Source organism: Bos grunniens, chromosome 1, assembly GCF_055505025.1.
Source record: "Bos grunniens cultivar Pamir isolate PY7600 chromosome 1, Bosgru_T2T1.0, whole genome shotgun sequence".
In the NCBI taxonomy this organism is placed as follows: domain Eukaryota; kingdom Metazoa; phylum Chordata; class Mammalia; order Artiodactyla; family Bovidae; genus Bos; species Bos grunniens.
Genome location: NC_141165.1, coordinates 126084362 through 126100439, shown reverse-complemented (window position 1 = coordinate 126100439; position 16078 = coordinate 126084362). Strand labels below are relative to the sequence as shown.

General features: G+C 39.2%; 1 long non-coding RNA gene across 1 annotated transcript in view; it reads left to right on the top strand.

The window, feature by feature from the left end:
- Window positions 1–244: 244 nt before the first annotated feature.
- The window catches only part of LOC147380195 (uncharacterized), a 37894-nt gene continuing 22060 nt past the window's right edge, over window positions 245–16078 (top strand). The window contains exons 1-3 of the long non-coding RNA XR_015134944.1: window positions 245–405; window positions 14143–14271; window positions 15249–15381. This is a non-coding gene — a long non-coding RNA (uncharacterized LOC147380195). The remainder of the gene's footprint in view (window positions 406–14142; window positions 14272–15248; window positions 15382–16078) is intronic.

Sequence of the window (16078 nt, the reverse complement as noted above, 5' to 3'; positions counted from 1 at the left end):
TGGAACTCTCTTGCTTTTTCCATATCCAGCGGTTGTTGGCAATTTGATCTCTGGTTCCTCTGCCTTTTCCAAAACCAGCTTGAACATCAGGAAGTTCATGGTTCACTTATTGCTGAAGCCTGGCTTGGAGAATTTTGAGCATTACTTTACTAGCGTGTGAGATGAGTGCAATTGTGCGGTAGTTTGAGCATTCTTTGGCATTGCCTTTCTTTGGGATTGGAATGAAAACTGACCTTTTGGGAGGAGGAGCCAAGATGGCGGAGGAGTAGGACGGGGAGAACACTTTCTCCCCCACAAATTCATCAAAAGAGCATTTAAACGTCGAGTAAATTCCACAAAACAACTTCTGAATGCCGGCAGAGGACATCAGGCACCCAGAAAAGCAACCCAACTCTTCGAAAGGAGGTAGGAAAAAATACTAAAGACAAAAAAAAGAGACAAAAGAGGGAGGGACGGAGCTCCGTCCCGGGAAGGGAATCTTAAAAAGAGAGAAGTTTCCAAACACCAGGAAACCTTCTCACTGCCGAATCTGTGCCGAGCTTTGGAAGCACAGAGGGCAACATAACAGGGAGAAAAATGAATAAACAATTAAAACTCGCAGATTTCGAGCCCTACGGTAACTCCCCCAGCGGAGAAGCAGCGCAGACGCCTGCATCCACCATTAGCAAGCGGGGGCTGGGCAGGGAGGCGCGGCGCGGGCTGCATCGCTGAGAGTAAGAATCTGACCTGAATACCCTGAGCGCTATCTGAGCAAAATAATTTGGGCTAGCAAACCAGACTGTGGGGTATCTACCATGCGAAAAGCCAGTCCTAACCTAAAACCGCCAGGCCCGTGCACGGAACAAAGGACTGAACAGAGATAGCCGGCTGCAGACCTTCCCCCTCAGGTGACAGGCAGCCAGAGCTGGAAGGGGGCAATCGCAGCCCCAGAGAGACATTATCTATAAAACTGTAAGCGGGCTTCTTTGCTAACTAAAACTTCTTGGGGGTCTGGATGGTCAACATCTGCCTGAGAAGGTGCGCCGGTGTTACAACCAGAAAACCGAGTGGCAGGGAGGCGGTAAGTCGCAGCATTGGCGCTCGCCAAACACCACATCACCTGAGCTGCTCGGACCTGGGAAGAGCACAAAACGCAGGCCCAACTGAGTCTGTGCCTCTGAGGACTACCCGAGTGCCTGAACCTGAGCGGCTTGGACCTGGGAGGTGCATGCAGCCCAGGGCCAGCCTCGGATTGTTCCCGGCGGAACAACCTAGAGTCCGAGCAGTGTGGACAGGGAGGCTACACGCGCCGTGAGCGGGGGCAGACCCAGGGTGGCTGAGGCACTGCGAGCCCACGCCAGTGTTATTTGTTTGCAGCATTCCTCCCTCCCTCCCCACAGCGCGACTGAACAAGTAAGCCTAAAAAAAAAAAAAAAAAAAAAGTGTCCTCCACCGTCCCCTTTGTGTCAGGGCGGAAACCAGATACTGAAGAGACTAGCAAACAGAAGAAGATATAACAGAGGGAAACGCCTTGGAAGCTACAGGCAATAGACCAAAACCCTGTGGTTACTACGGACTACATAGGAAGGGGTCTATAGATCTTGAGAAATATAAGTCTGACCAAGGAACTAGCCAAAAATGAACTGAACACACAACACCACCAAGAAAGTCCTAGATATATTTTTATTATTTTTACGATCATTCTTTCTTTTTTTTTAATTAAAAAAAAATTTTTTTTTAAGTCCTCTATTGTTCCTTTAATTTTCACTTTTATAACCTATTACTTTGCAAAAAAAAAAAAAGACCCTATTTTTTTCTTCTTCAGCAAACTTCATATATATATATTTTATAATTTTTTGACCTTGTTTTTTTTTTTTCTTTTCTTTAACATTGTATTTTTTAAATTCTAAACTCTACTCTAGATTTTTAATTTTTGCTTTTTGGTATTTGTTATCAATTTTGTACCTATAGTTTATTTTTATATAATTTCTGTGAATTCTTTTTTTCTTCTTCTTTGTTTCTTTCTCTTCTTCTTCTATATAACATTGTATATCTGAATAATATCAATTTTGTACCTGTATTTTCTTTATAATTTTTGTGACATTGTTTGTTTTCGTTTGTCTGTTTTCTCTCTTTATTTTTCTTCTTCTTCTTTTTTTTTTTTTTTAACATTGTATTTTTGAAATTCCAAACTCTACTCTAGATTTTTAATTTTTGCTTTTTGGTATTAGTTATCAATTTTGTACCTTACTTTCTTTACAATTTTCGCGACCTTGTTTGTTTTTGTTTGTTCGTTTTTTCTCTCTTTCTTTTCCTTCTTTTCTTTAACACCATATTTTTGAAATTCCAAACTCTACTCTAGATTTTTAATTCTTGCTTTTATGTATTTGTTACCAATTTTGTACCTTTAAGAACCCCATCTTCAGGACCCATTTTTCACTAGGGAGCAAGAATACTGGCTTGACTGCTCTCTCTCCCTTTAGACTCTCCTTTTTCTCCACCAGGTCGCCTGTGTCTCCTCCCTAACCCCTCTACTCTACCCAACTCTGTGAATTTCTGTGTGTTCCAGATGGTGGAGAACACTTAGGGAACTGATTACTGGCTGGATCTGTCTCCCTCCTTTTCATTCCCCTCTTTTATCCTTCTGGCCACCTCTGTCACCTTCCTCCTTCTTCTCTTCTCTCTATGACTCCGTGAACATCTCTGAGTGGTCTAGTTGTGGAGTGCACATAAGGAAGTGACTACTGGCTACCCTACTCTCTCCATTATTGATTCACCTCATCTCGTTTGGGTCACCTCTAACTCCCTCCTCCCTCTTCTCTTCTCCATGTAACCCTGTGAACCTCTCTGAGTGACCCTCATTGTAGAGAAACTTTTCATCTTTAATGTAGACGTTTTATCAATGGTGCTGTATAGAAGGAGAAGTTTTGAAACTACTGTAAAAATAAGACCGATAACCGGAAGCAGGAGACTTAAGTCCAAACCCTGACTCCAGGGAACTCCTGACTCCAAGGAACATTAATTGACAGGAGCTCATCAAATGCCTCCATACCGACGCTGAAACCAAGCACCGCACAAGGGCCAATAAGTTCCAGGGCAAGACATACCAAGCAAATTCTCCAGCAACAAAGGAACACAGCCCTGAGCTTCAAGATACAGGCTGCCCAAAGTCACCCTAAAACTATAGACATCTCATAACTCACTACTGGACATTTCATTGCACTCCAGAGAGAAGAAATACAGCTCCATCCACCAGAACACCGACACAAGCTTCCCTAACCAGGAAACCTTGACAAGCCACCTGTACAAACCCACACACAGTGAGGAAATGCCACAATAAAGAGAACTCCACAAACTGCCAGAATACATAAAGGACACCCCAAACTCAGCAATTTAAACAAGATGAAGAGACAGAGGAATACTCAGCAGATAAAGGAACAGGATAAATGCCCACCAAACCAAACAAAAGGGGAAGAGATAGGGAATCTACCTGATAAAGAATTCCGAATAATGATAGTGAAATTGATCCAAAATCTTGAAACTAAAATGGAATCACAGATAAATAGCCTGGAGACAAGGATTGAGAAGATGCTAGAAAGGTTTAACAAGGACCTAGAAGAAATAAAAAAGAGTCAATATATAATGAATAATGCAATAAATGAAATTAAAAACACTCTGGAGGCAACAAATCGTAGAATAACAGAGGCAGAAGATAGGATTAGTGAATTAGAAGATAGAATGGTAGAAATAAATGAATCAGAGAGGATAAAAGAAAAACGAATTAAAAGAAATGAGGACAATCTTAGAGACCTCCAGGACAATATTAAACGCTACAACATTCGAATAATAGGGGTTCCAGAAGAAGAAGACAAAAAGAAAGACCATGAGAAAATACTTGAGGAGATAATAGTTGAAAACTTCCCTAAAATGGGGAAGGAAATAATCACCCAAGTCCAAGAATCCCAGAGAGTCCCAAACAGGATAAACCCAAGGAGAAACACCCCAAGACACATATTAATCAAATTAACAAAGATCAAACACAAAGAACAAATATTAAAAGCAGCAAGGGAAAAACAACAAATAACACACAAGGGAATTCCCATAAGGATAACAGCTGATCTTTCAATAGAAACTCTTCAAGCCAGGAGGGAATGGCAAGACATACTTAAAATGATGAAAGAAAATAACCTACAGCCCAGATTATTGTACCCAGCAAGGATCTCATTCAAGTATGAAGGAGAAATCAAAAGCTTTTCAGACAAGCAAAAGCTGAGAGAATTCTGCACCATCAAACCAGCTCTCCAACAAATACTAAAGGATATTCTCTAGACAAGAAACACAAAAACGGTGTATAAACTCGAACCCAAAACAATAAAGTAAATGGCAACGGGATCATACTTATCAGTAATTACCTTAAACGTAAATGGGTTGAATGCCCCAACCAAAAGACAAAGACTGGCTGAATGGATACAAAAACAAGACCCCTACATATGTTGTCTACAGGAGACCCACCTCAAAACAGGGGACACATACAGACTGAAAGTGAAGGGCTGGAAAAAGATTTTCCATGCAAATAGGGACCAAAAGAAAGCAGGAGTAGCAATACTCATATCAGATAAAATAGACTTTAAAACAAAGGCTGTGAAAAGAGACAAAGAAGGTCACTACATAATGATCAAAGGATCAATCCAAGAAGAAGATATAACAATTATGAATATATATGCACCCAACACGGGAGCACCACAGTACGTAAGACAAATGCTAACAAGTATGAAAGGAGAAATTAACAATAACACAATAATAGTGGGAGACTTTAATACCCCACTCACACCTATGGATAGATCAACTAAACAGAAAATTAACAAGGAAACACAAACTTTAAATGATACAATAGACCAGTTAGACCTAATTGATATATATAGGACATTTTATCCCAAAACAACAAATTTCACCTTTTTCTCAAGCGCACATGGAACCTTCTCCAGGATAGATCACATCCTGGGCCATAAAGCTAGCCTTGGTAAATTCAAAAAAATAGAAATCATCCCAAGCATTTTTTCTGACCACAATGCAGTAAGATTAGATCTCAATTACAGGAGAAAAACTATTAAAAATTCCAACATCTGGAGGCTGAACAACACGCTGCTGAATAACCAACAAATCACAGAAGAAATCAAAAAAGAAATCAAAATTTGCATAGAAACGAATGAAAATGAAAACACAACAACCCAAAACCTGTGGGACACGGTAAAAGCAGTCCTAAGGGGAAAGTTCATAGCAATACAGGCACACCTCAAGAAACAAGAAAAAAGTCAAATAAATAACCTAACTCTACACCTAAAGCAACTAGAAAAGGAAGAAATGAAGAACCCCAGGGTTAGTAGAAGGAAAGAAATCTTAAAAATTAGAGCAGAAATAAATGCAAAAGAAACAAAAGAGACCATAGCAAAAATCAACAAAACCAAAAGCTGGTTCTTTGAAAGGATAAATAAAATTGACAAACCATTAGCCAGACTCATCAAGAAACAAAGGGAGAAAAATCAAATCAACAAAATTAGAAACGAAAATGGAGAGATCACAACAGACAACACAGAAATACAAAGGATCATAAGAGACTACTATCAACAATTATATGCCAATAAAATGGACAACGTGGAAGAAATGGACAAATTCTTAGAAAAGTACAACTTTCCAAAACTAGACCAGGAAGAAATAGAAAATCTTAACAGACCCATCACAAGCATGGAAATTGAAACTGTAATCAAAAATCTTCCAGCAAACAAAAGCCCCGGTCCAGACGGCTTCACAGCTGAATTCTACCAAAAATTTAGAGAAGAGCTGACACCTATCCTGCTCAAACTCTTCCAAAAAATTGCAGAGGAAGGTAAACTTCCAAACTCATTCTATGAGGCCACCATCACCCTAATACCAAAACCTGACAAAGATGCCACAAAAAAAGAAAACTACAGGCCAATATCACTGATGAACATAGATGCAAAAATCCTTAACAAAATTCTAGCAATCAGAATCCAACAACACATTAAAAAGATCATACACCATGATCAAGTGGGCTTTATCCCAGGGATGCAAGGATTCTTCAATATCCACAAATCAATCAATGTAATACACCACATTAACAAATTGAAAAATAAAAACCATATGATTATCTCAATAGATGCAGAGAAAGCCTTTGACAAAACTCAACATCCATTTATGATAAAAACTCTCCAGAAAGCAGGAATAGAAGGAACATACCTCAACATAATAAAAGCTATATATGACAAACCCACAGCAAACATTATCCTCAATGGTGAAAAATTGAAAGCATTTCCTCTAAAGTCAGGAACAAGACAAGGGTGCCCACTTTCACCATTACTATTCAACATAGTTTTGGAAGTTTTGGCCACAGCAATCAGAGCAGAAAAAGAAATAAAAGGAATCCAAATTGGAAAAGAAGAAGTAAAACTCTCACTATTTGCAGATGACATGATCCTCTACATAGAAAACCCTAAAGATTCCACCAGAAAATTACTAGAAATAATCAATGACTATAGTAAAGTTGCAGGATATAAAATCAACACACAGAAATCCCTGGCATTCCTATACACTAATAATGAGAAAACAGAGAGAGAAATTAAGGAAACAATTCCATTCACCATTGCAACGGAAAGAATAAAATACTTAGGAATATATCTACCTAAAGAAACTAAAGACCTATATATAAAAAACTATAAAACACTGGTGAAAGAAATCAAAGAGGACACTAATAGATGGAGAAATATACCATATTCATGGATTGGAAGAATCAATATAGTGAAAATGAGTATACTACCCAAAGCAATTTATAGATTCAACGCAATCCGAATCAAGCTACCAACAGTATTCTTCACAGAGCTGGAACAAATAATTTCACAATTTGTATGGAAAAACAAAAAACCTCGAATAGCCAAAGCGATCTTGAGAAAGAAGAATGGAACTGGAGGAATCAACCTACCTGACTTCAGGCTCTACTACAAAGCCACAGTTATCAAGACAGTATGGTACTGGCACAAAGACAGATATATAGATCAATGGAATAAAATAGAAAGCCCAGAGATAAATCCACGCACATATGGACACCTTATCTTTGACAAAGGAGGCAAGAATATACAATGGATTAAAGACAATCTCTTTAACAAGTGGTGCTGGGAAATCTGGTCAACCACGTGTAAAAGAATGAAACTAGACCACTTTCTAACACCATACACAAAAATAAACTCAAAATGGATTAAAGATCTAAACGTAAGACCAGAAACTATAAAACTCCTAGAGGAGAACATAGGCAAAACACTCTCCGACATACATCACAGCAGGATCCTCTATGACCCACCTCCCAGAATATTGGAAATAAAAGCAAAAATAAACAAATGGGACCTAATTAACCTTAAAAGCTTCTGCACATCAAAGGAAACTATTAGCAAGGTGAAAAGACAGCCTTCAGAATGGGAGAAAATAATAGCAAATGAAGCAACTGACAAACAACTAATCTCAAAAATATACAAGCAACTCCTACAGCTCAACTCCAGAAAAATAAACGACCCAATCAAAAAATGGGCCAAAGAACTAAATAGACATTTCTCCAAAGAAGACATACAGATGGCTAACAAACACATGAAAAGATGCTCAACATCACTCATTATCAGAGAAATGCAAATCAAAACCACTATGAGGTACCATTTCACACCAGTCAGAATGGCTGTGATCCAAAAGTCTACAAATAATAAGTGCTGGAGAGGGTGTGGAGAAAAGGGAACCCTCTTACACTGTTGGTGGGAATGCAAACTAGTACAGCCACTATGGAGAACAGTGTGGAGATTCCTTAAAAAACTGGAAATAGAACTGCCTTATGATCCAGCAATCCCACTGCTGGGCATACACACTGAGGAAACCAGAAGGGAAAGAGACACGTGTACCCCAATGTTCATCGCAGCACTGTTTATAATAGCCAGGACATGGAAGCAACCTAGATGTCCATCAGCAGATGAATGGATAAGAAAGCTGTGGTACATATACACAATGGAGTATTACTCAGCCATTAAAAAGAATACATTTGAATCAGTTCTAATGAGGTGGATGAAACTGGAGCCTATTATACAGAGTGAAGTAAGCCAGAAGGAAAAACAGAAATACAGTATACTAACGCATATATATGGAATTTAGAAAGATGGTAACAATAACCTGGTGTACGAGACAGCAAAAGAGACATTGATGTATAGAACAGTCTTATGGACTCTGTGGGAGAGGGAGAGGGTGGGAAGATTTGGGAGAGTGACATTGAAACATGTAGATATCATGTAAGAAACGAGTTGCCAGTCCAGGTTCGATGCGCGATACTGGATGCTTGGGGCTGGTGCACTGGGATGACCCAGAGGGATGGTGTGGGGAGGGAGGAGGGAAGAGGGTTCAGGATGGGGAACACATGTATGCTTGTGGCGGATTCATTTTGATATTTGGCAAAACCAATACAATTATGTAAAGTTTAAAAATAAAATAAAATTTAAAAAAAAATAAATTAAAAAAAAAAAAAGAAAACTGACCTTTTCCAGTCCTGTGGCCACTGCTGAGTTTTCCAATTTTGTGGGCATATTGAGTGCAGCACTTTCACAGCATCATCTGTCAGGATTTGGAATAGCTCAGCTGGAATTCTATCACCTCCACCAGCTTAGTTCGTAGTGATGCTTTCTAAGGCCCACTTGACTTCACATTCCAGGATGTCTGGCTCTAAGTGAGTGATCACACCATCATGATTATCTGGGTCGTGAAGATCTTTTTTGTACAGTTCTTCTGTGTATTCTTGCCATCTCTTCTTAATATCTTCTGCTTCTGATAGCTCCATACCATTTCTGTCCTTTATCGAGCCCATCTTTGCATGAAATGTTCTTTTGGTATCTCTGATTTTCTTGAAGAGATCTCTAGTCTTTCCCATTCTGTTGTTTTCCTCTATTTCTTTGCATTGATCTCTGAAGAAGGCGTTCTTATTTCTTCTTGCTATTCTCTGGAACTCTGCATTCAGATGTTTATATCTTTCCTTTTCTGCTTTGCTTTTTGCTTCTCTTCTTTTCACAGCTATTTGTAAGGCCTCCCCAGACAGCCATTTTGCTTTTCTGCATTTCTTTTCCACGGGGATGGTCTTGATCCCTGTCTCCTATACAATGTCACGAACCTCATTCCATAGCTCATCAGGCACTCTATGTATCAGATCTAGGCCCTTAAATTTCTCACTTCCACTGTATAATCATAAGGGATTTGATTTAGGTCATACCTGAATGGCCTAGTGGTTTTCCCTACTTTCTTCAACTTAAGTCTGAATTTGGCAATAAGGAGTTCATGGTCTGAACCACAGTCAGCTCCTGGTCTTGTTTTTGCTGACTGTATAGAGATTCTCCATCTTTGGCTGCAAAGAATATAATCAATCTGATTTTGGTGTTGACCATCTGGTGATGTCCATGTGTAGAGTCTTCTCTTGTGTTCTTGGAAGAGGGTGTTCATTATGACCCGTGCATTTTCTTGTCAAAACTCTATTAGTCTTTGTCCTGCTTCATTCCATATTCCAAGGCCAAATTTGCTTGTTAGTCCAGGTGTTTCTTGACTTCTTACTTTTGCATTCCAGTCCCCTATAATAAAAATGACATATTTTTTGGGTGTTAGTTCTAAAAGGTCTTGTAGGTCTTCACAGAACCATTCAACTTCAGCTTCTTCAGAATTACTGGTTGGGGCATAGACTTGGATTACCGTGATACTGAATGGTTTGCCTTGGAAATGAACAGAAATCATTCTGTCGTTTTTGAGATTGCATCCAAGTACTGCATTTCAGACTCTTTTGTTGACCATGATAGCTACTCCATTTCTTCTGAGGGATTCCTGCCCGCAGTAGTAGATATAATGGTGATCTGAGTTAAATTCACCCATTCCAGTCCATTTCAGTTCGCTGATTCCTAGAATGTAGATATTCACTCTTGCTATCTCTTGTTTGACCACTTCCAATTTGCCTTGATTCATGGACCTGACATTCCAAGTTCCTATACAATATTGCTCTTTACAGCATCGGACCTTGCTTCTATCACCAGTCACATCCACAGCTGGGGTATTGTTTTTGCTTTGGCTCCATCCCTTCATTCTTTCTGGAGTTATTTCTCCACTGATCTCCGGTAGCATATTGGGCACCTACTGACCTGGCGAGTTCCTCTTTCAGTATCCTATCATTTTGCCTTTTCATACTGTTCATGGGGTTCTCAAGGCAAGAATACTGAAGTGGTTTGCCATTCCCTTCTCCAGTGGACCACATTCTGTCAGACCTCTCCACCATGACCCGTCCATCTTGGGTTAACCCACAGGCATGGCTTAGTTTCATTGAGTTAGACAAGGCTGTGGTCCTAGTGTGATTAGACTGACTAGTTTTCTGTGAGTATGGTTTCAGTGTGTCTGCCCTCTGATTCCCTCTTGCAACACTTACCGTCTTACTTGGGTTTCTCTTACCTTGGGCGTGGGGTATCTCTTCACGGCTGCTCCAGCAAAGCACAGCCAATGCTCCTTACCTTGGACTAGGGGTATCTCCTCAGTGCCGCCCTTCCTGACCTTCAACGTGGGATAGCTCCTCTAGGCCCTCCTGTGCCAGGGCAGCCATGGCGTGGGATTGGTCCTCCCAGCCACCGCCCCTGGCCTCAGGCGTGGGGTTGCTCCTCCCAGCCGCCGCCCCTGGTGGTGTATAGTAAGCTATAAAACTGAAGACTATTATAAATATAACTAATAGCATAATATCCAAGATCAATTATGAAGGTAGGAAAGTATGTACAAGTTCATGAAAGAATTAAAACACTTGAAGTTAAAATAAAGATCCATAAAACAACTTATGAACATGCTATTAATAAGTTCATATTAATAGCAAGGAGCCTCTGCTGCTAGGAAAACATAGGTAGCATCATGCATAGTAGAAAGCACGCTGATAATGAACAAGCTGGAATTGGTTATCTCACCTGGCAACCTGGGTATTTCAGGTTGAGATTTTTCTGCCCTTTGTCTATTGGTTTTGTTTTGTTTTGACTCAGGAGATCAAGGATGTTTTTTGTACATTAGGGGACAAGAAGACATATCCAATAAGTATTTTATTTGTCAAGAGATTAGAGACATGTCTAATAAAGGCATTCGAGTAGGAAGATATTCAGTTAATATTGCTAGTAGTGAAGCTTAAACAGCTTAGTTAAATAACTCAAGTGCAAAATAACTGTTAGCCTGGAAAGTCACACATCTCTGAACTCTAAAGCATATGTCAGCCCCATGGAGTGAGGAATCAGAGAAATAATAAATGTGGTTAATAGACTGAGGAAACAATGCCCAAGAAAAAGTTCAGTTATCATAGTAGGAAGTCATCTTGGAAAAGACTTTTAAACAATAACTCATAAGTTAGGAATGGAAACATACTCTTTTTACATTGAACATATATTGTCACTCAATATTATTACTACTATTACATTACTATTTTAATAATACTGTACTAGAATGGGCATCCCCCGTGGCTCAGTGATAAAGATTCTGCTTGCCATGCAGGAGATGCAGGCTCAATCCCTGAGTATGGAGATCCCTTGAAGGAGGAAATGGCAACCCACTCTAGTATTCTTGCCAGGATAATTCCATGGACAGAGGAGTCTGGTGGGACACAGTCCATAAGGCCACAAATAGTCAGACACTATTGAGCGTGCCCACATGCACACATACACACACTGTACCTATAATACTATAAAGATAATACATTTTAAAAGAGTGCATGGTATCTTTGTTTGTGACTAAATGTGGAGCACTTACTATGTGATAATACAGAATAGTCATATTTTCCATATGTTTGCTTGAGTGAAATTTCCCATAGATAAGATGACTATGGAAGGCTTTTGAAGAAGTGATATTTGTATTAGTTTCCTACTGCTGTAAAACATAACCACAAATTCAGTGGCTTAAACACAAATTTATGTTATAGTTCTGGAGATCAGAAGTCTAACAATAGATCTGCAAGGGTGCATTCTTTTTGGAGGATCTATGAATGAATCTGCTTCCTTGCCCTTTTCCAGCTTCTAGACATTGCCTACCTTCCCTGTTTTGTGCTCCTTCTTCCATCTTAAGAACAAGCAGTGTACCATCTTTTCTCCTCTGTGACTTCTGCTTCCATTCTCTCTTATTCTCTCTCTGAATCACAATGATCTTGTGATTACCCTGGACCCACCTGGATATGCTAGCATAATCTTATCTCAAGAACCTGAAGTTAGTTGAGTGTGGAAAGTCCTCTTGCCAGGTAAGGTAACATTCACAGATTCCAGGAATTAGGACATGGACTTTTTTGAGGGATCATTATTTAGTCTAATATTCAAGCTGTATTCTGAAGGAAAATGAGTCAGAGACACAAAAGCTGGAAAAGGCTTTGTCTTAGTTTGGATTCCCTGGAAAGCACAGCCTCAGTCAAATACTCAAGGGCAGGTGGTTTATTTGGGAAGTGATACCAGAAAGTACAAGTGAGAATACAGAATGAAAACAGTGAAGAGAAACAGCCAATAAAGGATGTGCTAGTGAAAAAAATTATCAGCATAAGTTTAATCCTCCTGGGTACTCTTTTAGCAGCACATATCAGACTTATACCAATGGGATATGGAAAGCCTGGGAGTTGTGCCTGACACTCTGGTCTCTCATCAGTTGATCCCTAGTATCCTGCTGAGAACGAGGGGTAAGCAAGCTCACAAAAATATCAAGAAATCCTTTAGGCAAAAGAGTAGAGAAGCCAGAAGGAGAAAGGCATTAGTGCTTGATGTGGGAGCCAACCAGCTCTTCATGGGTGCACTGGGAACTGAGGAGTTTGACCAGACACTTTTCAAAACAACAATAGTATCTCGTTCAGATAGAAGCAATAACAAGACATTACAGGACACACCCAAGACATCAAAAGTCTTGGAATATACTGTACTATATAAAACTATACTGTTGAAACAGAGAACAGAAAAGCATAATAATGCATTGCATAATTTGGAATACATATATTATTGCAAAAAGTATTTTAAAAATGGAATTAGAGGAGAAATGAGTTTAGTCTATAGAGTAAGTTGAGTTGCAAACCTATAGACTGGCAAAAAGAATTTGTATAGATAGAAGAAAGATTTGTGAGGATAGAGAAAACAATGTAAACAAAATGTTTAAAAGTATTATTATCTATATTATGGTGCATTTTGCAATAACTAAGAAGAATATATTGGATGGAAAATAGTGTTTTGGTTTTAAGGTAGAAAGATATGCTAAGTAGCCTGCCAATAATAATTATTTGGTTTTTCTCATTTATTCATTCAAAAATTAATTATTAAATGTCTAATATGTATTAGACGGGCTTCCCTGTGGCTCAGCAGTAAAGAATCCCATGCAATGCAGGAGCTGCAGGAGAAATGTATTCTACCTTTGGGCCAGGAAGATCCCCTGGAGGAGGGCATAGCAACTTACTCCAGTATTCTTTCCTGGAGAATCCCATGGACAGAGGAGCCTGGCGGGCTATAGTCCAGGAGGTCGCAAAGAGTCAGACATGACTAACCTGACTTAGCATGCATGCACGCACGCATGTGTTACATACTACTTCTCACACTGGCATGCTATCATTGAATGGAACAGTGAAACCTTCAAGCTGTTTCCATACTTGACATTTATGTAAAACTTTAAAATTATCAAAAGAAAGTTTATCATTATATATAACATCTATAATAAAAATAATTTATTAAAGCATGACTCATGACATAATCAAAGCACATGTATAATTTTCTATCCTACCATCTTTTTCAGAAAACATTTAGTATGGAGTGTTTTTCCCCTTTAACTAGATAAAAATTTTTCAGGTGCATGACTTATTCTGATAGACTTTTAAATATAAGCATATAAGACTAGATTACAAAGACAGTGTCATTTTTCTATTCAACATTTCCAACATATTTAATTTGTAACATTTCTCCTTACCCACAGAAATGACATTTAAGCTCAGAGTTTTACCAGTCTACCATCTGAAGGCAGGGGTTGGCATCTTGTGTGCTCCATAAATAAAGACTGGCAGATCAAAATCACTGTCATTAGCATTTCTCTCTCATCTCCTTTCCTCTTCTCCCTTAATAGCTATGGTCTAGGTCCCTCTCGGCGTCAACGTGGGAGGAGGTGGAGATGCTGGAACTGTCTGACAAGAATCCCTGCCACAAGCACACATACAACAGGACAGCCAACCTCTCCTGAAAAGGAGCCTGGGAGGTGCGTCTCCATGTCTGCCACACTCTACCTATGTCATTGCTCAGCTCTGTTTCTCTAAATATTGTTGCCTCAGGAAATAGCTCCCACAGAATTCTCGTGTCCTCTTTTCCTAAGAGAAAACATAGAAAGGGGAAAATGACAGTCCTGTCTGCTGCAGTTATTGTTAAGGGCCAAGATATATACATATCATCTTCCTAAAATTAAGATGTATTAAATCTGAACAAGAATCATATGTTCTCCATCTAGGAGCAAGACGAATTTGTTAAAATAGTTATCAGGACTTTGTTTTCAGTGATAGGATATGATCAGATATTTTGACGCTGATATTTGTTGATAGATCCAAGTACATTTTCACCCTTTCAAACAAAGTATATTCAAACTTGAATCTAGTATTGAACTATATATGTAAATACTGTTCAATCTTGCCAGAGTACTTGCATAAAGTAATAAATAAGGGGCATTGGTATAAAAAACAGTCTATGTCATATGTAACAATTGAATATTTCTGATTGTTCATTCTGTCCTAGTATTACATAGTCACAAATTTAAGGTTAAATAAAACAGCTCAACAACTGCTGTGATACTTTAAAACAAATATGTTAGTACTCCCTGTAAAGACAAACACTATTTATTGCAGATGCCAAATCTTTTACTACTTTTCTGGCTAACCGTGGGAGGACTTGAAGAGAACATCTAAATGTGCTTCATACTGCAAACTGAGAATAGAAAGCAAGTGGCAGTCCCTTGTCTAAAGCACCTCAAAGTTACCAAGAGATGCTGGAAGTGATAGGTCACCAGGTTTTACCTAGATATGCGGATAAGGAATGCCCAAAATAGGTCTGGGCTCCCAAATACTTTCACTCAGTCTCAGTATTTGTTTACTGACTAGGGCAAAGAGCAAATATGTTTTCGCCATTTTGCCAGAGGAAAGAGACTGGTTTTCCTTAATGAATATCAATTTACTCTCTTCTTACCAGAGAAATCCTGTGCTTCCATCTACCTGTACTTTGACAAGTGGTTCTTAACCCTCATTGCACAATCAACTCTCTTAGAGTCCTAGTAACCTACAGCAGTTCTCAGACCCCATCACTCCTCACAGTATTCCTGGAGGTAGGTTGACAGCAAAGGTAATTTTTTTTTTTTTTTGGTAAGACCAAGAGGTGGTTCTAAGAGGAAGCCAGGATTGACTATATTGAAGCAATCTAGAAAATACACACACACACAAATTTTAACTTCTAATTATAAAGAGTCATCAGTACAGTGTCAAATGTAAACTTTCACTATTTGTATAAGAAAATGTTCAAACTCATAGTCATGATAAGTGGTTAAATAGTGTTTGAGTGTAATTTAAAAGGGGTAGGTTTTATGTGATATGATTGTTGTTGTTGTGTCACTCAGTCTTGTCTGACTCTTTGCAACCCCATGGACTGCAGCATGCCAGGCTTCCTGTCCTTCACTATCTCCCAGTCAGTTCAGTTCAGTTCAGTCGCTCAATAGTCTCTGACTCTTTGCAACACAATTAACTGCAGCACGCCAGGCCTCCCTATCCATCACCAACTCACGGAGTCTACCCAAACTCATGTTCATTGAGTCAGTGATATTATCCAACCATCTCCTCCTCTGTCATCCCCTTCTCCTGCCTTGAATCTTTCTCAGCATCAAGGTCTTTTCAAATGAGTCAGTTCTTCACATCAAGTGGCCAAAGTATTGGAGTTTCAGCTTCAGCATCAGTCCTTCCAATGAATATTCAGGACTGATTTCCTTTAGGATGGACTGGTTTGATCTCCTTGCTGTCCAAGGGACTCTC